Source organism: Capricornis sumatraensis, chromosome 9, assembly GCF_032405125.1.
Source record: "Capricornis sumatraensis isolate serow.1 chromosome 9, serow.2, whole genome shotgun sequence".
Lineage (NCBI taxonomy): Eukaryota > Metazoa > Chordata > Mammalia > Artiodactyla > Bovidae > Capricornis > Capricornis sumatraensis.
Genome location: NC_091077.1, coordinates 109,377,521 through 109,397,662, shown reverse-complemented (window position 1 = coordinate 109,397,662; position 20,142 = coordinate 109,377,521). Strand labels below are relative to the sequence as shown.

Below are 20,142 nucleotides of genomic sequence, written 5' to 3'. Positions count from 1 at the left end.
GAGTGATAATTGCAAAGCATTTATTTTGAAGTGCTTTTTCATTTCTCCTCAAAATGACATAACCTAAGAGGGAAATTATTCACAACTGTAGCATATTATTAGGCTAAATATATATAAATTGTATTAATAATGGTACCTGCCCTATTGCACAACCCATTTCACTGTTATTGATGAAATATGAAAAGCCACATGAAAGCAAGTTAAGTGGGTCGTTATTTATCTTTTAGATTATGCTTACCCATCTAACCAATATGGATTTAAAATTGTTTGCTTACACTTTAGACAGATTTCTTTCTGACTATAGTCTCCTGACCTCCCTTTCCTTAGAGAATTTACTTTAGAAAATCAGACACATATTCAAAAGAAGAATACTGAGTTATAACCAAAAATATTGGCACATATAAGATTACCAAGCAAGAGCTGCAGATGAAGACAAGGAGGCTGAGGGGGCGCCTACACTCCAGGGAGAAACAAAGAAGGAAGCACGAGTGAAGGACAGAGGAGCGCCAGTGAGGGATGGAGGGGATTTCACCAGAGACAAGGTGTAAGTGGGACCAACAGAGAATGTTTTGTTTGATCAAAGCCATTCAATGCCAGAAAGAAGTCAACAAACATAAACAATAGAAACAGTTCTGTTAAATCTCACTAATAAAAGGAGACTTAAGTGTGTAAGTTTTAGTGACCTAGTAAGGAAAGAAAAGACCCTGATGCTGGGAAAGATTGAAGGTGGGAGGAGAAGGGACGAGAGAGGATCAGATGGCTGGATGGCATCACTCACTCAATGGGCACAAGTTGGAGTAAACTCCGGGAGTTGGTGATGGACAGGGAGGCCCGGCGTGCTGCAGTCCATGGGGTTGCAGAGTCGGACGCGACTGAGCGGCTGGCTGCCCTGAGCTAACTGCACTGGCCCAGTCAGGCAGGGTCAGGTTTCCCTGGCAGCTCAGCGTAGAGTCTGCATGCAGTGCAGGGGGCCCAGGCTCAGCCCCTGGGTCGGGAAGATCCCTGGAGAAGGAAACAGCTACCCAGGCCAGTTTTCTTGCCTGGAGAATCCCATGGACAGAGGAGCCTGGTGGGCTACAGAACAGGAGAGAATCAAGACTGACCCAGGTGGAAAAAAGAATGAGAGACCAAGATGAAGAGAAAACAAGTGGACTGATTTTTCCTTCAAGAATGTTAGCCATAAAACAAAAAAGGAGACACACTTATTGAAAGGTCAGGGCGAGGTCAGGATGAAGGTCAGGGCAAGGTCAGGCATGCCTGGGCATGCCCCAGCAGAGGGCGCTGCAGACACACCCCGGAGACGGGCCGGCAACCAAGCCGACCAATCAGGAACTGACACGGAGCCCTTGAACACCAATCACCGCTGAGCCCGCGTTTTCTTCCTTATATGGGAGCCCCCGCCCGGGCTATAAAACCCCTTCCCCACCCTTCACACCTCGCAGACTCCACAGACTCCCTTTACCCCGCTGACTCCCTTTGCTTCGCAGACCCCCCTCGCTCCCCTGCTTATCCGCCCCCGGGAGTTCTGCCCGAGAGCGACCGCCCAAAAAAAGGCCCTGTTCAACGGTCCATAGGGGTGGTTCCTTCTTCCTGCGGTGTTTCTTACACTTATTTTGTCCTTTAAAATTTTTTTCAGCTATTATTTATGGTAATATTAAAAGAATTTATAGACAATGTACAAGAATATATAATTGATAGCTTCTTGCAAAATGGCTTATAAATTGCGCTACTTTCTTCATAGTTCATCTAAAGGTTTCAAGAATACTTTATGTTGCTTTTGATCGATCTTCAATTGGCATTGCTTCCTAACACATCAGTTTTATATTCTTCTACTCCCAGAACTTGTCAACTTGTTAACGATCTATAAAATCCCTCTTTCACATAAAGGAGTTCACTCTTAAATGAATGTCATGGGAAATACTTTGATAATGTGAAGCTCTTTTGAAATACTTTAAGTTAGTTTTATACAATGTAAATTTTGTGAATCACACTTTCTAAATGGGTACCAGAACAATTAGGAGATCACACATATGGCTATGTCATTTTTAAAAATTACAATATCTTCTAATTGCACGGAGCAATACATGTGGGTCACTGTCACGACGTGGTGAAGAGAACTCAGGGCCGTCTCCCTTTACCCACGTCCCATCCTCTAGAGAACGCAGACCCTTGTCACCCCCAGTGCACTGTTGGAAACCTGCCCATGTTGCCTTCAGGATTCTTCCCATGGATATCATGAGCTCAGTAAGAACAACTTTGGGGACAGTTGGGTTAAAATCACTCTTTTTTTTTTTCTATACTTCAAATCAAATTACACTAAGAGGATCCATTAGTTGCTGCAATTTTTCCCTGGGCTGCACTCAGTTTGGAAAGAATGATTAGTCAGTATAAAAATACATATGGCTATATATGGAGTGTGTATGTGTTTGTGTTCTAAGGATGAGAAAACTTACTTTAAAAGGATCATTTTTAATCTTTACATTCAGCTTTAAAATCAGTTAGTTCCTGCAATACTGCAGATTCCAATCCATCACCCACATAGCCAAAAATACCCTGAGGAGGCTGGTAAAACAGTGCTGGTAAAGAGGAAGTGAGCTTTTAATGAGAACACCATCAGAGACTCCAAATGATCATAAGATGATGATGATACAATGAATCCATAAATGCAAAGCTTCCAAGGCTAAAAAGATAAACAAATAACGGGAACTTTACAAACACAGGTTGGGACTCTGGGGATACAAACATAATTCAGCTCTTGTCTTCATTCCCAAGACAGGCTGAGCTAAGGTGCTGTAGAAATACTCTAAAAGAGGCAATAGAGAGCTTAGGGAACTTTAGCTAATAGCTTTTTAAAGGTTCCACGGCATTTACTCAAACTATGACCTAGCTGAAGCTATCAGCAAAGATAAACAGCTTGGTAAACTCTACCAAGAAATATACAGAAAATTAGAAAATCAACCTCTCTACACAAAAATAAACTTGCTGGGCATGAGTCCAAGAAAACACACTCAGATTATAGCCAAGACTGCTGCAACATTTTCTCTTCGTAAGGAGAAATATAACTGCTTGGTGGCAGTCCTCTCCTCTCAGCTAACCAAGTGAGTAAACCTGATGGGGGTACTGAGAGTGTGAGTTGGGCAGATCATGGTTACTCGTGAGCCAGAGGAAGTGGCTCCGCTGACCATCACGAGCGGTTCAGATAAACCCCCACTGTGCTATCAGACCTTCAATAACGTCAATCAGAAACCCACTTCATTTACGTCAGGGAATTCCACTAAACAGCCCCAAGTTAGAAGACACAAAAAACACTCTGATTTTTTTTTCAAAGTTCTAAGTAAAGGTTGGACAAGGTGCAACTTCAGAGAAATTGAGGCTCTGTTGGGCTCTTTCACAGTCACAGAGCCCGCTGCAGTGTTATTGCTACAGGGAGCTTCAGGTCCCCCCCCAGCACCTGATGCGGGCCCTCAAAGTCAACACAAGCAGCTGCACGGGCTACGGAAATGGCCCCTAGGAGCTACCGCCTCAGAGGAAAACAGGGAACTGAGGCCAGTGCCTTCATTACTCAGCGAACCACATACTTAGTTTCATTTTTACCACCATCACCCAAAGAACTGTAGAGGCCAATGTTGGTGCAACGCTGAGTAATTAGCAGCGACAATCCCTTTCCCGGTAGATGCTGGCAATCTAAGGACTCAAGAGGAGAAGGAATGAGCAAATGTATTTCTGAGAAGGGATTTCTGAATCCTGAGAGAAAGCAATCTCTTGGTTCCTCAGTTTTTCTCAGAAAATGCTAATTTTTCATACCCTACATGAACATCATATATCTCTGCCACAGTTTAAAATTTGTATTTTGATGTTAACATGAGTTCATGTCATCACAAAGTAAGATGGAGTTAAACACATCTGTTTCTTGGGTTTCATCAAGGGTGTCAACCCTGCTCACAACGTAGAAGAGGATTCCAGAAGAGAGATCCACGGTCACCTTGCACCCCGCAACGCGAGGGTCCCAGGGCCACGGTCCACACCAGCCTCCCGCAGGGTCTGCCCACAGTGACCTCCTTTTGGGTCTCACATGCTCCCCACCCTGATTCTCATTCTCTGTCAGCCTCTCTTTTTGTGTCAGTCTCGTAAAATGAGTTAATCTGATGTAGCAACATAGCCAGTTACATCCCAGGAGACAGAACTAAAGCCCTTGCCCTCAACTTCCAAAACGGACCTTGACTACATTTGAGAACAGAATTGGAGTCCCTCCCATCTCTGTGTGCAGAAATAGTCTAGAAGAAGAGCATTCACATTAGGCTTCTAGTTTGCATAAGCCAGATTAAATGTTCAGATCTTAACCTGACCATTTTGCCAAGAGTTCTGTATCAGAGCAGCCTAAGTCTTCTGAAATGCTTTCCAGGTGAAAAGAAAAGAAATTTATTATTTAAATAACTGAAATTTATTTGGAAATTATTAGAATAATGAACTGACCTGTCATTATGCAGCTTAATGGAGTTTGATAATGACAAAAGTGGCAATGCTACATCAATAACTATCATTATGTTAAAGGCAAGTTCCTTATCCAGTCCTTATTTTGAAAATCAGATGAAATATCAGTGTGCATAGAGGAACACAAAATTAGAAAATTAAAGTGGAAATTTCTGGCACACATTTTTGAAAAATGAAAAAAAATGTACAAAATCTACTCAGTAGATATATCTTTTTAATTATCTTTTTAGACTTCCATAAAATAAATGCTATCAAGATTATCACAGTGAAGCATTTTAGCAAACGTGCTATGCTCATTTCTGTTCTTTTCCTTGTTTTAAAATATCATGTTTCACGCTTATCAACATTGAAGCTGCTGGCTATTTTGAACTGGCATTGTGTTCCCCTTTTCTGCTTCTTTTTAGGGAAAAGTAAGTAGCAGAACACATAACTGTCGGAGTTCTCCAGGTGACAGGCCTGGGAAAAGCAAATGCTGACTGACCATCTACTGAGGCAGAGCTGCCCGGCCCTGTCAGGCCTGGCAGTGTCCCTCCTCCCAGCGCCCAGGGCTAGTGGACAGCCAGCACCGCCGTGGGCAGGGAGAACCACTCAGAAACGCTGCCAGAACCCAAGGTGCTTCTGGAGGATGGTCAGAGGCAGGAACGATGGTGCAGAAAAGGCACATGGAAATACCACCCACACAGAGCAGAGCGTGCCCCTTCACATCAGAGACGCACACATTACCACCGCGAATGTATGCCTGAGTCTGTGTCTGTGTATAGCCATTTAATCAGCAAAGTCAGGATGACATAAAAGAAGTCTCTGTGGACAAGGGAATAGGCTTCACAAAAATAAGGAAAATAATGCAAATGCAAATACAATTCACAGACTGAGCTCTATCTCTTCATACATTATCTACGCAGAGCTCTCACCAATATAGGTAGCTGCTGCTGCTGCTAAATCACTTCAGTCGTGTCCGACTCTGCGACCCCATAGACGGCAGCCCACCAGGCTCCCCCGTCCCTCGGATTCTCCAGGCAAGAACACTGGAGTGGGTTGCCATTTCCTTCTCCAAAGTATGAAAGTGAAAAGAGACAGTGAAGTCGCTCAGTTGTGTCCAACTCTTCGCGACACCATGGACTGCAGCCTACCAAGCTCCCCCGTCCCTGGGATTCTCCAGGCAAGAGTACTAGAGTGGGGTGCCATTGCCTTCTCTGAATACACCACTTGCTATTGATAAGTAGTTGTCAGACTGGTGAAAACTTGTAGACTACTGGAATTATTTTTTAGTCCATGCAATGCTACATCAATAACTATCATTATGTTAGGGGCAAGTTCCTTATCGAGTCCTTATTTTGAAAATCAGTAGAATCAAAGACAAAACAATTTCTCCAGAAAACAAACAAACAAAAAAAAACATGCAGTGAGTCACAAAATATTTAAATTTTTCTAGCAAATTCTTTTTATAAGCATTACATCACAATTAACTTACTATAACAATATTATTATTATTATTATGACTAGTCATTAGCCTGTTGCTAAGAATGTCATTACAGATTTTTAACATTATGAATATATTCTTGGGCTTCCCTGGGGGCTTAGTGGTAAAGAATCTGCCTGCCAGTGTAGGAGATACGGGTCTGATCCCTGGGTCGGGAAGATCCATGGAGAAGGAAATAGAAACCCACTCCAGTTATTCTTGCTTGGGAAACCCCATAGACAGAGGAGACTGGCAGGGAACAGTCCATGGGGTTGCAAAAGAGTCAGATACAACTCAGTGACTGAACCACCAGCAACAAATGCAGGCTCACTGAGACCTGTGAGTGAGGCTCATAGAATCTTGTTCTACTAACTCCACTCCATCTGCTAACTCCAAAGTTCTCCAAAAGTGCTTTTCCATTTAAAGTGGTTAAATGGAGAGATCCAGGGGAAATACAGAAGAAGATGCTGGTCTTGAACACATACCATGAAGGCCTAAGTAGGAACGTGTCTTATTTGTGTTCTTCCACATTTCCCCATACTAAACGAAACCATGTGAGAAGGCACTATTCTCTCCGGCTCTGTGATGTGCCATGCCATTCACAGCATGAGCCCCACATCTCTACATGCAGATGGTGCTTCAGCAGCCAACAGTCAGAGTCCCCACGTGAATCAACCAAGAAGCCAAGGCAGGCGAAGTGACAGAGCTTAAGATGCACCTCCAAATGGGTCCATTTCTGGGAAGCATGCAGCTAGGCATGGGGAGGGACCCCCAGAGTCACCACGAAGATGATGGTGCCTTGGCTCCCACAACCCTCTGCCCTACCCCAGATGCTTTCTGCCGCGCTCACATGAACTGAGAAGTAACACAAGCAGAAAGAAAAAGAAAATGCAAATATATGCAGGAGTTTGGACCCACAGCTGGTCCCTGCTCTCTCCCATCAAATCTGACTCCCTTATTGGCAAGGATCCATGAACACAGAAGAGCTGGTGAGCCTCAAACCCAAGGCCACAAAGTCACACACTTACACCACACAAAATGAGCTGAAAAGTACAAACTTCCTCAGGACACTTCTGTACCAGGAATTCTTCCCTCATGAACACACACTGAAGCTTCCCTTCTGTCACAGTTACATATTACATTCTTCCTTATTTAGACTTGATATTTAGAAGCATTTGAAGGCTAGACAGAAAGGGCAAAAATTAAAGGCAAATGGAGACAATTAAAGAAAAGCACAGACATCAAAAAAATCAGAGAAAGAAAAAAAGCTCTCTCAAACTGAATCCTCATAGCTGCCATTTTTCATTTTAAAAAGAAGCTAAATGCAGAGACGGGCTTCCCTGGTAGCATCGCTGACTCGATGGACGTGGGTTTGGGGGGACTCCAGGAGTTGGTGATAGACAGGGAGGCCTGGCGTGCTGCAGTCCATGGGGTCACAGAGTCGGACACGACTGAGCGACTGAACTGAACTGCACTGAACTGTACTGAAGAGATGGCTGGGATTAACCAGCCTTGCCTCCCTTCTAGGCTTGTGACGTGTGGCCATGCCAAGCACATGGCGGTGTCTTATTGGGCAGCTCCTTTCCGTCACGATCTCCGTTGGCTTGCTTGTTTCCTACTACCAGTGCACTTCTCTATTTCCAAGGCCAACCTGGACATTCCCGCAGACAAGGCCTCCACTGGACTGAACGCTCCTGGAGAAAGACCAGAAAATGGACGCCTCTTCCTCTGGAGTGCTACGGCTTGGTCGGTGACTGGATGTCGCTTGTTTTGGTCAAAAGCCTTTGTCCAGCAAACAAAAGATTACTAAGAGTAAAATATACTCAGATTATTCACAATGCAAGAGCCTTTCCACTGGTAATAGAACTATCACCTCAGGAAAGTGAACCTGAGAGAAGTGGAAAATAGAAAATGCAGTTACCCATATTTCTTAAAGACAGAAATGTCCACCACTCTTGAAGCTCAAATTTTATCTAAGCTCAGTTTAGTTCAGTTCAGTTTAGTCGCTCAGTCATGTCTGACTCTTAGCGACCCCATGAATCGCAGCTCACCAGGCCTCCCTGTCCGTCACCAACTCCCAGAGTTCATTCAGATTCACGTCCATCGAGTCTGTGATGCCATCCAGCCATCTCATCCTCAGTCGTCCCCTTCTCCTCCTGCCCTCAATCCCTCTCAGCATCAGAGTCTTTTCCAATGAGTCAACTCTTCGCATGAGGTGGCCAAAGTACTGGAGTTTCAGCTTTAGCATCAGTCCTTCCAAAGAAATCCCAGGGCTGATCTCCTTCAGAATGGACTGGTTGGATCTCCTTGCAGTCCAAGGGACTCTCAAGAGTCTTCTCCAACACCACAGTTCAAACGCATCAATTCTTCTGCGCTCAGCCTTCTTCACAGTCCAACTCTCACATCCATACATGACCACTGGAAAAAACCATAGCCTTGACTAGACGGACCTTAGTCGGCAAAGTAACGTCTCTGCTTTTCAATATACTGTCTAGGTTGCTCATAACCTTTCTTCCAAGGAGTAAGCGTCTTTTAATTTCATGGCTGCAGTCACCATCTGCAGTGATTTTGGAGCCCAAAAAATAAAGTCTGACACTGCCGGGGTCCAGCCCCGGTGGATCCAGGGAATTCGAAGGGTGGACGGCGTTGGCGTGGAAAGACTTGTTTATTTATTAATATAAGATTAGATTAAGAAACTGTAGTGCAGTAGGAAGATTAAGTGGAGAAAGAGGGCTGAATAGCTTGGTTTACGCGGAAGACCAATAAAATTCCAGACAAGGAATTTGCACCATCTACGTTGGGCCACCGGTGCCCGCTTGAATATCTAAGGGTGCCTCGCCTTAAGCTCCCTTTCTCGCGGATCTTAATAACCAGGGCAAATAAGTAGACCTGGCGAGCCTCCGCGCCCCAGATGGAAATTCAGCCTGAAATTAAAGTAAAGAGCAGAGGGAAAAAAAGGGAGAGAAAAAGAGAGAGAGAGAGACACGGGGGGAGCCAGATTCCCAAGAAACCAGGCCGAGACTAGTCCGAGAAACTGGTCTGAGAATCTGGTCCGAGAATCTGGTCCGAGAAGCTGGTCCCGTCCTTTATTGTTCAGAAGGCCTTTTATACTTTTGATAAAACATGGAGATCAATGGGTAACACAAAGTTATGCAGCGTTAGCAGTCCAGACTCTTATCAAAACCAGGCTTTTTTCTCTGCATACCTAATTGTATACACAAGTCTTAGGTAATTTACATCATCTTCCAGCCAAAAGGGCCAATTTAACATTTTACAGCCTTTTTTCTGATAAGGGTTTGTCAACCACAAGACTTATTTGTGTTGATCTTCCCAAGGTCTGGTGCCACTCTCAGAAAGCACTAAATAAAGTTACATTCTTACACAGCAAGGATACAGCAACTTATAACAAGTCGAGGGAGTACAGTGATTTACAGCAGAAGAGAAGCAATTAACTCAAAAGTCTAGTGTTGCTAACATCAAAACTACTATGTATCTTTTTCTACATCCTGCTTACATTAACATCCTTCCAGGTGCCTAAAAGATAAAGAATAAGGAGGTCTGGCAGCAATCCTTGAGTCAACAGTGAAAACCCTCTACCAATATAATTTTTAACTCTTTAGAAAAGGCTCTGTATCTTTAAGATGCTTTTAAGCTTTGTGCCTCCGGCGGTTGGGGGGCTGTAAGCAATTCACAAGCTGTAAGAGGTCTGGGGAACCTGTTAGGCAGGCTAGAGAGCTATCAGAGGGGTTTAACTGAAACATCCCTTTCAAATGCAGAAGACTAAAACCCTGAATTGACTTTTTCCCAGAGAATATCAGAAAAGCAGAAAAGCAGAGCACAAAAGCCGGCAGATTTTTGTTGGGGTACATGCTTAGGAATTTCCAGAGGGGTCCCTGAAGTCTGAGCATGCCTTGCGTATGTCAGCTTCCTTCCTCATGACCTTGTCACGGGCGGGATTCCTCACACTGGCTCCCGGCATGACACTGTTTCCACTGTTTCCCCATCTATTTCCCATGAAGTGATGGGACCGGATGCCATGATCTTTGTTTTCTGAATGTTGAGCTTTAAGCCAACTTTTTCACTGTCCTCTTTTACTTTCATCAAGAAGCTTTTTAGTTCCTCTTCACTTTCTGCCATAAGGGTGGTGTCATCTGCATATCTGAGGTTACTGATATTTCTCCCGGCAATCTTGATTCCAGGTGGTGTTTCTTCTAGTCCAGCGTTTCTCATGATGTACTCTGCATATAAGTTAAATAATCTAAGCTCAGTAGGCAACAGCAAAGAACATCCAACAATTTACTAAGTGAAAGCAGTTGACAAAAGTCACACTTCACTGAGTGGGGGCGGGGGGAGTTCTAGACAAAGAGGATGGAAAATATGAGGAAACTCAAGGACGGGGCTCAGTACTGCCTGGCACAGAAGTCGAAGGCCAGCATGGAAGATAAAACGGTAGTCAGGACAAAAGATAGTGGTGACTAGGAAAGGAAAACTGGAAGAAAAAAGAAGACAGAGACGGTAAAACAGGAACCAGGTAAGAATAGAGAGGATGAAAAATAAACCAGATATGAGAGTAAAAACAATGTTGAAGGGGTAGAGACAATGTACAAATAAGCAACAGTACACTGGAAAATGGGTTTCCCCAGTGGCTCAGTGGTAAAGAATCTGCCTGCAATGCAGGAGAGGCAGGAGACCTGGGTTTGATCCCTGGGTCAGGAAGATCCCCTGGAGGAGAGCATGACAACCCACTCTGGAATTCTTGCCTAGAGAATCCCCACAGACGAAGGATTCTGGCAGGCTACAGGGTCACAGAGCCAGAAGCTACTGAAGCAACTGAGCATGCACGCCCACACACTGGAAGACAGGACTGAGCCCTCAGCTGTGTGTTCATCTTTCTAGAATTAAAAAGCTGGCGCGTTCTTCTAGATCTCACATACATGTGTATATATCCAGATCTCACATATGATATTTGTTTTTCCTTTCTTAATTCTGTATGACAGACTTTGGCTCCATCCACATCTGACCCAAACTACGAATGACCCAGTTTCATTCCTTATATTGCTGAGTAATATTCCATTGTACATGTACTGCATTTTGAGAGTTTGTTCATCTGTTGACTGACACTTAGGTTGGGAGGCTTCCCTGGTAGCTCAGACAGTAAAGTGTCTGCCTGCAGTGCGGGAGACCCGGGTTCAATCCCTGTGTCAGGAAGATCCCCTGGAGAAGGAAACAGCAACCCACTCCAGTACTCTTGCCTGGAAAATTCCATGGACAGAGGAGCCTTGTAAGCTACAGTCCATGGGGTCGCAAAGAGTCGGACACGACTGAGCAACTTCACTTCACTTCACTTCACGCTCCAGCTATCATACACAGTGCTGCAATGAACACTGCGGTACATGGTTCTCTCTAGTTCAGATGAACCTAGCTCCAGGGCAGAAAGAGGTGAAGATGTAAAGGACGTGTGGACCCAGTGGGGGAGGGAAGGGGGATACATCAGGATGTTAGGTTTGACACAGATGCATGACCACGTGAAAACAGACAGCGAGCAGGGAGCTCAACGCTGCACTCCAGACAGCCAGGACGGGGGAGGCAGGGAGGAGGTCCAGGAGGAGGGGACACACGCACACACGGCAGAGCCACCGCGTTCCACAGCAGAAACCAACACACACTGTAAAGCAACTATGTGTCCAACTCTGAGACCCCAGGGACAGACAGGCACGCCGAGCCTCTCTGACCCTAACCATCTCCCAAAGTTCTAGTCCACTGCCTCCGTGATGCCATCCAGCCATCTCATCCTCTGATGCCCTCTTCTCCTTCTACCCTCAATCTGTCCCAGCATCAGGGACTTTTCCAATGAGTCAGCTGTTCGCATCAAATGACCAAAATACTGGAGCTTCATCTTCAGCATCATTCGTTCCAACAAGTATTCAGGGTTGATTTCCCTTAAGACTGACTGGTTTGATCTCCTTGCAGTCCAAGGGAGCGACTAAATGCCAATTTAAAAAAGCTGGCACTTAGGCACTAATAATGGATAACAAAATATAATAACAAAGTCACCAATTTGGGTTCTCTGATACTATTTTGAGGCCATTATCAGAAACAAACCTGATATTTAAGAAAACCCTATAAAGAAAACCTTTCTTTAAAGAAGTGCACCACACCATCAATCAGGTAGGTCCAGGCCAAAGGACTCTCCCAGCTCCCACAGCTCCCTGACCTACAGTCCCATCACACCTCTGCAGTGTGAGAGCACTCTGAACTGCCTGGGCCAGGTCCTGAATACCAAATTGGTGTGCTTGGCCAATGTGCTCATAATTTCATTATATCTTAGATATGGTGTCTGGGACCTAGTAAATTCAACATGGAATTCACTTTGAAGAGGCTACATGATAGTTTTAAGGGAACTGGCTTGGAATCAGACTGATTCCTAGACCAAGCTGCACCATGGCACTTCCTGCCTGTCTGACCTGACGGGGTACTGCTTGCCCCCGCTCTACTCCCCAGGTTAATAACACCTACCTGGCAGGTTACTGTGAGTGCCGAGGACAATAAAGATACCATTCTCAGCTCATGGTACATACCTGTTAAAGGCCAGCTGCAATTACTGCATGTGATTTTGTCTACTCCACGAAAGAACACATGAGATATGCTTTTATGTTTTATAGAAACTATATGCATGTGTGTGCTCAGTCATGTCTGACTCTTAGCGACCCCATGGACCATCGGCCCACCAGGCTGCTCTGCCCGTGAAATTCTCCAGGCGAGAACACTAGAGTGGGCTGCCATTCCCTTCTCCATATAAACTATCTAAAAGCATATTAAAGTCAATCAACAATAAATATATTTATAAATTTATAAAACATTAACTATAACCCTGAAACAAATAATTGTTTGGGAAGATAAATAACTAGACAAAAACAATTATGCACATATACAAACACAAAAAGAAATGAGCATAATATGAACAGTGATTATTTCTGAGTAATGGGATTGACAGCAATTTTTATTGTCTGCCTTTTGTTTATCTATCATTTTCAAAATTTCTACACTCAAAAAAAATTGTTATAATTATTTAATGTTTAATACATTTAAACATACTGTATTTATTTGTAATAAATATACACAAAAAATATTATCTAAGTATAATATTTAGGTTATTCACTGCATAACCTTAGGAAAGAAGATTTTAAAGACAGCTCTTTCCAGTTTTCAGGCTATTGTTTCAAGCAAAGCAGGCAGTTTTAGGATTGCCTCTGTCCTTAGGAAGAAGAAATCTTTGAAGTTTTACAAGGTTGGGCTTTAACCCCAACTTCTTGACCTACAGTAGCTTTAAAGCCTCTTTCCTTTAGAACAGTTAGGAAAGGAATAGGAAATTAGTCACTTTTTCTCACAGAAACTGGCTTTTTTCAGGCAAGGCCTTAGTGGGGCCCCTGCTGCAGGAGGTGGAAAGGAGAACAAACAACAGTTCCCTCGCTTGCTTGCCAGCATTCTGGTGGGATCCAATCACACTTGCTATTTTAAAACAGTTTCTTTTGATTCAACTAGTACCTTTCTAATAATATCAGACTTTAAATTTTGATTTGTTTTCCAAAAATATGTTTCCTTGTTCACAACATCCATGCAGACAAGCTCGGGTGGCGCTCATACAGGAAGCAGCTCAGAGGATTTGGCAGGAATCCAAGACACAGCTCTTACGCACAGGGACACGCAGCTGACGATCACACCTGCCTCTCACGCTCCACTGCACTCCAGACAAATGGCTCTACCCACAACATGATTTGATCACAGGTCACAGTCTTTCGCCGGGACCTGAAGCCACATCTAGACTTTAAACCATCTCTAGATCAGGTGACAGTCCTGAGGGGGTACAGCAGAGAGAATCTCAGCTCTGTCTGATCTAAGAATTCATCACAGTGAGAACGGATTTAAACAGAGTTAAGAAGGAATATTTTCCTCTTCCACGAATCAGGCATAACACACGCGACGCCCACTGAGAGTACAGCAGCGTGCTGAACACGGTGAGTGGAGTGAGACGGAACAAAGTCATATCAGCATCACTTCAGGGCCTAACCAGTCCTGTCCATTCTTTCACTTGTTTTCTATAGATTTAAACAATCTCTTAAGTGGAACAAACATATAACCTGTCACATTAAAAAAGTAATAAAATGAGACTTATTGTGTCCAGAACCAAGAACCTGCTTTACCACAGTGAATGGTTCCCCACAGTGAGAAAATCTCCAAAGGGAAGAAAACATTTTAAAGTTATTACAATTTAATATCTGCCAAAGGACAGTGATGGCTCTGAGCAAATATGAAGATCATTAACTCAACACTTAATAACCATTCACTTATCTAAAAGTATTTCTCCATCAACATTATTGAATCTCCACTTGGTGAAAACACAAAGTGTGATCCCAAAGAGTCTTATAATTTAACAGAGAAAGAGGAGCCCACACTAATACATTTAAGAACACAAACAGCAGAAACATACAGGCAAATGAAACTGCCCACAATTACAGTAAAACCTGTTTTCTCGATCAGTTTGATCCAGTGTTTCCCACAATGTATTCACTAGTCCAGTGAGACAGTCTTCAGGGGAAGACAAAAACATTCCTAATCAAGTAAGTATGAGAAACAGTTCAAAACACAGTATACTGGAGCACAGTAAAGAATGAAATATAACCTATATGTCAATATAACATACATTAATGTATGTTTAATACAGAATTTCTCAAGTTTATTTAGACACATACCCCTTCTTTGGTATTACAATTATTAACACCCATGACAGTTTCATACATCAACTGTGTTAGACTGTAGCAGATTGCTGCTCAATTACACACCAGTCTTGATGTTTCTGTGAAGGCATTTTGTAGATCTCATTAATGTCTATAATTAGTTGGCATCAAAGTATAGGAGATTATCCTCAACAGTGTGGGCGGGCTTCATCACACCAGTTGAAAGCTCATAAGAACAAAACTGAGGTTTCCCTGAAACAGACTACAGAGTCCACAGCTGCTCCTGCCCGCCCTTCAGTCTGGGGCTAGACAGCCTCCACGTCACATAAGCCAACTCCTTGAAATAAATAAATAATATTTAAATATGCATTAAGTTTTGTAATATTTATAACTTAAATCCTTAAACGTGCATTTATGTGTGTGTGTATTAATTACTGGTTCTGTTTCTCTGGTCAAACTCATTGATAAAACACCTCAAGAAACTAACATTTTACATAACTTTCTTTAGAGACTACAATACAGTCCCATCTTCCACAGCAGTAAACTCCTACCTTCCACAGCATGACTGTAATCAGGCATCAGGAGTGTATTCCTGAACCCCACTTAACTTAAGGGACATAATAAACACTGCCAGCTGCTGCTCAGCCTCTGTCCTGTCAGCACCCACACCCAGGCTGGAACTGCCAGAATCCTAAAGGCAGACCCTGACTGTGTGCGCTCACTCACTCAGTCGTCCGACTCTGTGAGCCCATCAACCTCAGTGCTCCAGGCCTCTCCGTCCACGGGACTTTCCAGCAAGAATACTGGATTCGCACTAGTCAAAAACTCTTCTCTTCCACTTTGTCACATGATGTGTTCAAGTGAGCTGGCAGTATAGACTGAAGACAATAAATGCACTGGTGGCCTTGCCACACTGATTCTGCTGTATTAAGTGGTAGAAGGAAGTGAAGACCCCTACTGCCCTGGATGACAGCGGTCAGTTCCCAGCATCAGGACTCTGACTGCTACATTTTGCTACCATGAGGAATGCTGGCATGGAGACAAACCAACAAACTTAGGAGGGCAACACTGAAAGAAACGAAGAAAAACAACTGTGTTCCAAGTGAAACCACAGGTAAAAGCTGAACAACCTCTGGACTTCACTTACTTCAGCCAATTAATCCATTCCATTGGTAAAGACAACCTGAGCTGGCTTTCTTTTGACACTTCAATATATACCACCTGCATATAACAGTATCCTTTGGGGCAAGGCTACCCACTCCAGTATTCTGGCCTGGAGAATTCCATGGACTATACAGTCCATGGGGTCACAAAAAGTCAGACACCACTGAGCAACTCTGACTTTTCACTTTTTCTTTGGGGCGCCCCAGGTGGCACTAGTGGTGAAGAACCTGCCTGCAGGGGACATAAGGGAGGCAGGGTTCGATCCCCAGGTTTGGAAGATCCCCTGGAGGAGGGCAGGGCAACCCACTCCAGTGTTCTTGCCTGGAGAATCCCATGGAAAAGGAGCCTGGGGGGCTACAATCCATGGGGTCACACAGAGTCTGATTCGACTGAAGCAACTTAGCACGCACGGGTAACAGTATCCAAAGTAATTAAAGGGAACACAGAAGAGGTAAAAACAGTATGTGAAAATATAAAAAGCTCTGTTTAAGCATAAATATACCAGGAAGGGCAGCAGAAATGAGAAAAACGATATCCCCTAAATGATTAGATCAACACAAGCCTCGTGCTACCCAGCTCTCCAGAACAGATAAAGAATGCACGTTGTCTGAATGAATCTCAAACATCAGGGCTCCTTGAACATATTTGAAAACCTGATGAAAGCTGTGGTCACGTCCATCAGAAAAAAGACTGCACGTAATTGTTTTCAATTTCATGAGTCTCATGTTGTCCTACCACATAGGAGGTCTATGGATTAAAGTTAGGAACCACTACTCTACACATCTACACAGGGGTAGGAAAACCCATCAACACTCATGTTTGTGAGCAGATATGGAATAGAACTAGAAATGTGGTTTGGCTGAACACAGCTTATACAAACTACAGTTATTTGTGAGAACCATTTACTCCTGGGACTGATAACACTGTTCACATGACATTATACACACATCTAACAGAATCTTTGGAGAAGGCAATGGCACCCCACTCCAGTACTCTTTCCTGGAAAATCCCATGGATGGAGGAGCCTGGTAGGCTGCAGTCTATGGGGTCAGCTGAGAGTCGGACATGGCTGAGTGACTTCACTTTCAATTTGCACTTTCATGCACTGGAGAAGGAAATGGCAACCCACTCCAGTGTTCTTGTCTGGAGAATCCCAGGGACAGGGAAGCCTGGTGGGCTTCCATCTTTGGGGTCACACAGAGTTGGACACAACTGAAGCGACTTACCAGTAGCAGTAGCAGCAACAGAATCTTAAGTTTTATTTACATCAGTAAACTTTGTCTATGAATGCTCAGCATTTCATGGCACGAAGAGCATAGTTGTTACAGCTTTTAAAAAGGTAAGGGAAAATTGATCAGCAGATTGACAGGAGGTTAAGAGGTTTAGAAAGTGATATCAAAGAATCAATTTGGGAGGTAGAAGTCAAGTGGAACTCACCTGTTACTTTTTAATGGAATTACGAGGATAAAAAAGAGTTACAGGGGCGAAAGTAGAAGTTGTTTGAGAGAAATTTAAAACTGGCTGTGCTGACTCATGTCAGAGACAGCAGACTAAGAAAAGAAAATGAGATACAGCATTAAGTATTGTTAGCGTTGCATTCTTCAGCGCAGGCTTAAATATAGTCATGTGAACAAAAAAATAACATACTGTTCCAATTTTCCCTGTTACAGATAATGAAAATCTCTGCCATTTCTATCAACAATAAATAAAAGCAGTTTTTCTTATCAGTTAAAAGAATTCAAACCTAACTGGACAACTTATCAATAGAGTCAGCAAAACTACTGAGGTTAGGGAAAAAAGACAAAGAGTATTTATTTAAAAAAAAACAGATCTTGGCAATATTAACTGAAATTAAGAATAAATATCTAGCATGTTTCTCTTATAAATAACTTTTAGAATCAACAGCATCCCCAGCTGTAAGAAAACAGCCTTGATCTCATAACATCTGATGGCACCATAAGAATACCTCCACGTAATTTTTCCAGTTCAAGTACTGTTAAATACTGCACTAATATATTAATTCAAGCTGAAACTCTAATACTTTGGCCACCTGATGCGAAGAACTGACTCGTCTGAAAAGACCCCAATGCTGGGAAAGATTGAGGGTGGAAGGAGAAGGGGACGACAGAGGATGAGCTGGTTGGATGGCATCACCATCAATGATGGCATCTCCATCTCATCAATGGAGATGAGTTTGAGTAAACTCTGGGAGTTGGTGATGGACAGGGAGGCCTGGCATGCTGCTGTTCATGGGGTCACAGAGTTGGACACAACTGAGCAGCTGAAGTGAACTGAATATGTTAATCAATTCATCTGCTCAAACATTCAGCTTTCCTGGAGTCAGAAAGAACAAATAAAGCTACTTACTAACACTACAGTTTAACACAGGTAGCCATTTTAAAGTGGATGGGACACACACATCAGCTAGTTTCTTAATGAATTGTGTAAGAATGAGAATCTCAGCCCCCGCAAAGACCAAAAGGAACAGAGTGCATTCTAACATGCATGCTAAGACTTCTAAATGTGCTAACAATGCTTGCAGGGACAGAAGTGTTTTTCACAACATGAATGAACACTGTCCAAAATGTGAAAGAAATGGAGTGGAAAACATTATCCAATGTTTAATAGTTTTGCTGCATTTTACTTTTTAAGACTATATCCTCCTCAAAAAGAAAAAAAAAAAAGCACTATATAAAGTAGAAAATAGTGTCAATTTAAAAATCTCAATATTAACAGTTTCTTAGAGATTAAGAAATATTGTATTCTGAAATAATTCAGGAAAGCTGTTGAAGGAAGAAAGAGGAGTGGCTTAATTTAAGCCCTAGACTCTTCACTGACACTAGGGAAGGAAGTGTGTCACAAAGTCAGAGGCAGAGGCCGAGGTTCCGGTCCACTCCTACTGCCAAAGCTTTGGAGAGCCAGGAGAGACATGCGCCCTTTCTGTGCTCAATTTCTAAGGTGCTGCCCAGCTTCTTTTCTTGATGAAAGTGAAAGAGGAAAGTAAAAAAGTTGGCTTAAAGCTCAACATTGAGAAAACTAAGATCATGGCATCCGGTCCCGTCACTTCATGGGAAATAGATGGGGAAACAGTGGCTAACTTTATTTTTCTGGGCTCCAAAGTCACTGCAGACGGTGACTGCAGCTATGAAATTAAAAGATGCTTATTCCTTGGAAGGAAAGCTATGACCAAGCTAGATAGCATATTGAAAAGCAGAGACATTACTTTGTCAACAAAGGTCGGTCGAGTCAAGGCTATGGTTTTTCCAGTAGTCATGTATGGATGTGAGAGTTGGACTGTGAAGAAAGCTGAGCGCCGAAGAATTGATGCTTTTGAACCGTGGTGTTGGAGAAGACTCTTAAGAGTCCCTTGGACTTCAAGGAGATCCAACCAGTCCATCCTAAAGGAGATCAGTCCTGAGTGTTCATTGGAAGGACTGATGTTGAAGCTGAAACTTGAATACTTTGGCCACCTGATGCAAAGAGTTGACTCATTTGAAAAGACCCTGATGCTGGGAAAGATTGAGGGCAGGAGGAGAAGGGGATGACAGAGGATGAGCTGGTTGGATGGCATCACTGACTCAATGGACATGGGTTTGGGTGGACTCCAGGAGTTGGTGATGGACAGGGAGGCCTGGTGTGCTGCAGTCCATGGGGTCACAAAGAGTTGGACACGACTGAGCGACTGAACTGAACCGAATGAATATGTACCAAAGTTAAAGTTAGGGCAAATGAGATCTGAAAGCTACAAAATGATTAATATTTTCTAATTTTAATGCTCCTCTTATAAGAAAAACAAACTAAAAATTATACAGAAAGACAGTTAGCAGTTATAGCAGTTATTTTAAACTATCTCCCTCAACCATCTTTTTCGCTACAGATATTGAAAATCTTAAGGTTATTCCATACATTATTTTCAATATGTGAAATGCAAAAGGACAGCAGTTATTTACAAATATTAAGATCCTTCTTGGATCACCTCAAGCTCATACAAAGTCATGCAGTGTCTACTTCATGACTCTACGTTGTATGTAAGCTTCTCACTAGCCAAAGTAATGTGAACTTGATTCTTAGAAATTAACAGTTTAAGATATAAAATTGACACCAACTATCAGAGAAGGGAATCAAGTGTTGAAGAAACACTGACCAAGTTTATAAATTCAGTAAGACCAGTCAATCTTAAAGGAAATCAACCCTGAATACTCACCGGAAGGACTGATGCTGAAGCTGAAACTCTAATACTCTGGCCTCCTGATGCAAAGAGCCAACTCATTGTAAAAGACCCTGATGCTGGGA

At 43.1% G+C, this 20,142-nt stretch overlaps 1 protein-coding gene across 1 annotated transcript in view; it reads right to left on the bottom strand.

The window, feature by feature from the left end:
* The window catches only part of CAMK4 (calcium/calmodulin dependent protein kinase IV), a 270,014-nt gene that overhangs the window by 233,446 nt on the left and 16,426 nt on the right, over positions 1-20,142 (bottom strand). The window lies entirely within an intron of this gene.